We start from the raw sequence: 6,000 nt of genomic DNA on the forward strand, positions 1-6,000 counted from the left end.
CATTCTGTTAACAAGGCAAAGAAAGGGGCAGGCAGCGTCTGTGTGTGACTCTGCCGTCGGCCCTTTCTCTTGCCCTCCAGTGATCTAAGTGGGCTCCAGGGACGTCTACCACTTTGCTGCAGCCAATCTCTCCTCCTTTGGGGCCAGGGCACTCAGTGAGGGCTGCAGAGCCCTGGGGAAGAATCGAGGTCCAAAGGGTCACAGCCTCCCCAGCCTTTTTCCTTTGTTGTCAGGGCGGGGCCTGGCCACCGCCTGCCCCCTCTGCTGGTGGCCTTCAGAGCAGCAGCCACCTCTGGGCTCTGTGAAGTTTCCTGTGAATCTTAAAGAGGTGGGTGGCAAAGTGAGAGAAAGAGACGTAGGCCTCGGCCTGGTTTCCTGGAGCCCCACTCCCCACTGTTCTCAGCTCCTGTGTTTAGTCAAGAAGGTGCCCTGGAGAAAAATGGTCTTTCTATTTAAAGGGAACCCCAGCTAAACCATTTCCTAGCTGTGTGTTTCTAGGCCAGTGACTTAAGCTCTGAGAGCCTTGGTTTCCTCAACTGGAAGAGAAGGGTCGGAATGGTTACCCTGTGGGGCTACAGAAGGATCCAGTCAGTGAATGACTAACAGGAGGAGTCGTTTGCTGATCTAAATGGTAGTTCTGCCCTCAACCCTTGCAGGTCTCAGCTTCAGGTACCCACCTGAGTTCTCCTGCAAACCTTGCCCCTCCTTGACTCAGCTTGCTCTCTGCCTTTCTGTCATTAATATTTCATTTCTTTACTGAAGGTTTTTTGTCCCTGGGACACTGCTATTCACCCTGGGAAAAGAAATCTCTCCCTGCTCCTGTGTGCCGGAGTCCTCAGCTCCTTTTCTGAGTTCAGAAGCCAAAAGGGGAAAAGGTTTCATGAGACGGGCTTGGGGCCCAGCAGTCAAACAAGCCCAGGTGAAAACATGACCCTGCCCCATTCTCCTGGTGTGATCTTGAGCAAGTGAATCCAATTCTCTGAGCCCTAGCCTCAAACTGAGTGATAACACCTACAGTTATTAATGTTGTTGCAAGGATTAAATGAATGATAACAGCCAAGTGCCTGGTACAAGTGGATGCCCTGGTCTGACCCTGCAGGGGCCTGGTTGTTGGCTGTATCACCACATGCTCGTGTCTGTCTGGTTCTGGATACACACACACACACACACACGCACGCATGCACGGACATGACACAGGACACAGTGCTGGACCAGCAGATTCACTGCAGGGAACAGGAGCTCTCTTCCCCTCCTCCCTGCCCGGCTCCCATGCTGCAGCTTCTCCGTGTTCTGCAGTGTTGGAAAAGGAAATTACTGAACAGATTGCAATTAAGGGGGAGGTGGGGGGGAGAGAGAGACAGAGGCCCTGAAATGCAGCTTGACTGAGCGCTAAACTGTGTTTTTGCCCAGAGCCAATCAGGAGCCACTGACAAGAGCCTGTTCCCACTTACAAATCTAATTGCAGGAGGTGGGGCTGGGGTGGCCCAGGGAGCCCCCTGGAGAGAGGAGGGGGCTGCCAGCACCTCTGGGAAGGCTGCTGGCCCTCGAAACACGTGGAGGGCCGTGTGGGAGGGCAGAGGTTCTTGGAGGCCTGGGAAAGCCTAGACTCCAGATTTTTTGCCTGTTATTATAATAGCTACCAATGATTTAGTACCTACTCTGCACCAGACATTCATAACTTCATTTAGTTTCTTGGAGACTCAACAAGGTAGGTGATTACCTCATGTTACAGGAAGAAACTGAGGTACAGTGTTCCTACTATGTGCTAGCTATTGCCTTCTATCTACATCTATTGCCATTATATATCTTTTCAATCTCCCTGCCACTCTTGTCCCATTTCACAGATGAAGAGGCAGGACTCCAAGAAAGGAAGCAACTTGCCTAAGATCACAGAGCTGATTTATGGATGCTCAAGGATAGATTTTTGGGTCTGAGTCCCAGGGAACACAAATTTAATTGTATCTCACTGTCGCTGTATTGAGCAGGGCATTCTGGGTAGAATTGTCAGATTTAGCAAAACAACACAAACACAACTGGGATGGCCAGTTAAATGTGAATTTCAGGTAAACAGTGACTTTTTTTATGAGTATTATGTCTCAGATAGATGTACTTATATTCAAAATGATTCTTTATTTGCAATTCAAGTTTAACTGAGTGTCCTGCCATTTGTCTGGCAACACTAGACTTTCTCTCTCTTCCTGCCTCCAGCTCCCCTCTATTCTGCCAACAGCTTGCCTTTAAAGGCCAGCCCTTGGGACCAGCCAGGCTGGTATGTCTCTAGGCTGCTGAAGTGAGGCTGCCGGAGGGGAAGACAAGCTCTTCTCCAGAGGGCAGAGCTCTGGACGGGAGCCCACTCTGCCTCCTACTGTGTGGCTTTGGGCAAGTCTCCTCCCTTCTCTGAACCCTGTCTAAAAGGAAATAGTACTAGGTAATTGCCAGTATCCTTGCAGCCCCAATTTTCCTAATTTCTCCCTTTTTTCTGTCTGTGCAAAGGATGGTACCAAAACAAAATAATTGTGCGGCTGTGGGGACAGAGGACAACAACAGTTGGGACAGGGGACCCCCCCCCCCGCCCCCGCTTCCCTACCCACCCACCCCCACGCCCTCGCCAGCAGCACTGATCAGAGAAGACCCCTGGTGTGGACTTGGAAGGCTGGGGGCTGAGACAATGAGCCATTATTGTGTTATTGTCTTTGTCCTGGGGGGGCGGTGGCAGCTTACCGCTGCCTTCAGACCTGGGTTCCCGGCCCACTGGCACCGATGACTCTGTGATCTTGGGCAAATGCCTTAACCCAGGCCAGCGCCTCATTTTCCTTAGCTGTAAAGTGAGATTAACACTGCCCCATGACATCGATGAAGGGTCTGCTTTGTGAGAAGGGCTTAATAAAGGGTTATGTTTATTGGTGGTGGTGGTGTTCATGTCACACCCTCCTGCAGAAAGCACCTTGAGAGATGCTGACCTCTGAAAGGACGAGCTCACTGCAGCCCTCTCCCCTCTCTAGCAAAGGACACGACGCTTTCCAGGCTGCCTTCGTTTCAGCTAAATTTTATTTGTCGGATTTTTGACAGACGTCTAAATTATACATTGAATTTTCCACATGACCAAATACCATGTCCCTTCCTTTGATTATCATTTTCAAAAGATACTAAAAAAAAAAAAAAAAAAGAACTTTTCGATGGAGCAGACTGAACCCTGAAACCACATGGAGTGCAGAGCTAAAAATAAAAGGAAGTAAGAACTGGCCCCTGAGAAGGAAAGAGAAATCAAAGCAAACTCTGACGGGAATCAAGGGACGAGTCCTGGCGAGGGTGACATGGTGTCACCCTCCGGGCCAGGCCGGATAAGGAGCGGCCGACAGCGAGGGTGGGGCCCAGAGTGGCGCAAAAATAGCCACGGCTTTAGCCCAGAGGGGAATAAAACAAATTTGTTAAAAGCCAGGAGAGAGAGAAGTGAGCAGGAGGGAGGGAGGGGGCAGGACCACGTCCTTCCCGCAGTTTGGGAGCTGCGGACCTTAACCCTGGCACATCTCTACCCGCCAGCATAATCGCTGACTCTCAGCTGTGCGCCGACATGTTCCCCAGCTCAGCCCACATCAATGACACCCTTGTTTCCATAGTAACCAAGGGAGAGTGAAGGGGAAAGGGTGTGCTGCCCTGGGCTCGGGGAAGCCAGCCAGAAGGAGCCGCACGGGGGAGGTTGGGAGGAGGGGAGGGGAAGGAGTTTTTCCCACAGCTGGTCTGAGCACACATCCTGGGGCCCCTGTCCCAGGCCTGGCCTGCCCTCTGGCCTCCACCCCTCTGCCCTCCCTCTGCACATTCAGATGCAGTTGTGCCCAGAGCCAGTCTCACCACTGAGACTCCCTGGGAGTGGAAAGACCCAGCATCCCTCTTCTAGCTTCCAATTTTGTCCTCCACGGCGGGGGGCAGCGGGCGGGGGCGGGGTACTAGGGAGAGAGGAAAGGGGACTTTTAGAAGCATTTTGTTTTTACAAATGCGAGCTTTCAAACTCCGCGATTTTCAGGCTCCTCTCATCTACCCTGTGAGCCCCGGGAGGGTTTGGTAGGGCTCAGAGGGAAGATGAAAGCCTGTGACATCCACAATATCTCTGTGTCTTTAGCTGAAAAGCAAAGCTGAACATTCACAGAGGCTGTTATCAGACGAAGGCAAGTGGCTTCTGCCTGCTGGCGGAGGGCGGGGGGGGGGGTGCCCTTTCAAACAGTTCCCTAAGTTGGTGGTAAAAGGACAAAAATATTTCACAGATCATCCACTGCTAGAGTCCAAGTTCCACATAGCTGTGTTAGCAAATCGAAGACCTCAAAGCAGGCATTTTGCCCCTCAGATAACATCCATGCTGCACTATTTGGAGGGAATCCGTGCTGCACTATTCGGAGGGAAAAAACATTTTCATGTGCTAGAGCCATATTTGCAGCCGGATAGAAGGGGGATTTCTGGTCCCTTGTAATTCTGTTTTGCTTCCTTTCAAAGGCATCTGGGTAAGACAGACAAGCCTAAGGAGGCTACAGGGAGCAGCAAGCTCACAGTGGTTTAAAAACCCTCACCTTTTGTTTTGCAAGTCCTCACAGGTCTGTCCATAGCCACCCCAGGGCACCTTTTCATGTCTGGCCTTGTTAATGACTTTCACCCCAGACCGCCTTTGAAGCGGGCCATGCCTCAGCCTCATGGGCACAGCTTGGTCCATAAAGGCTGGGAACTGAGGGCCAGGGGCTGGAGCAACCCCTTCCGTCTGTTCGCACGCCTTGGTGGGTTTGGAAAGGGCTGCCTCCTGGGATGTGAAAAGCAGCTGGCCTGGGACCCGTCAGCTACTGGACGGTCTCTTATTCATTCTCTGAAAACCCTGGAGGCCAGGCACCAGAACAGAGCTCGGTTGGGACGCCAAGGGATGCTCTGGCCCACCTTCCCTTGTCTGAAGCTGGGGATTTCTTAAGGCTCAAGGAAACAAGCTCTTTTTGCAACACAGGGCAGGAGAAATCTCCTGCCATTCCTCTCTGATCAATCAACAGAGAACACATTTTGCTAGAGAGAGGCTGAGGGGACCAGGAGCTGGGGTGACTCTGGCTTCTCTGGGCAAGGCCCCCGCAACCCTACACACCCAAGCGCCTCCCGGCAGCAAGCCCTCTCCAGCCTTGAGCAGCCCACACCACCAAGTTGCCAGCACTGTAAAAATTGATCTCTTCTGAAGATCGATCTGCCTGGCTTTTCTCAGTGGAGCAGGTTCATGGTGAAGCTGCATTTATTTTTAAAATCTGATAGCAGCGGCCTATTGTGATCATTTAAACATAGAATTCTTTGAGCTTTAGAAATCCCTTCTATGGGACGGCTGTGGAGAAGGCAGCTAATCTCGGAGTCAGCTGCTCACTGCTCCATTGAACTGGAGAAAGCCTGTTTACGCTAGCCTGAGCCCTCCATGTGAGGGCTTTTTAAGGACCTTGTAATTTTTCTGGAATTAAACCTCCCACCTCTCCTTACATTCCAGATGTCATTACAGTCAAAAGTGGTAAGAATTTGCTTCCCTGTGTGGCTGGCTGGGGGGTTGGGGACGGGCTATGTTTCTGTGGTGACTTGTCTGCAAGAAAGGCTTTTTTTTCCCCCTTTCCAAAGGGTGAGGATTACATAGTCTCTTACCTGCATGACAAGATGGTTTAATCATCTGCTGTTCCTCACCTCCCCCTCCTTTCCCTGGTCCCTGCAGCTTCCCACCCAGACAGGCTGCAGCCCTAGTAATGGGTGATGGTAGAAATCATTTACTAGCATGAGCAAACTATTTTGGCTTCAAAACCACGGGGGAAAGTAAGGACAGGTCAGGAAATAAATGACCACAGCCTAAGCTGTGGTCCTCTTCCTCTCTCCCCCACCGTTTTTTTTTTTTTTTTTGAAAGAAAAAAGCCCACTGGAATTGTCTAAACTGCAATGCAATCTCTTGCTCATTTAAAAGATCTCATTTTCTAATCATGTGCTTTGAGACATTTAATACTATTTCAA

Source organism: Bubalus kerabau, chromosome 22, assembly GCF_029407905.1.
Source record: "Bubalus kerabau isolate K-KA32 ecotype Philippines breed swamp buffalo chromosome 22, PCC_UOA_SB_1v2, whole genome shotgun sequence".
Classification (NCBI taxonomy): Eukaryota; Metazoa; Chordata; class Mammalia; order Artiodactyla; family Bovidae; genus Bubalus; species Bubalus kerabau.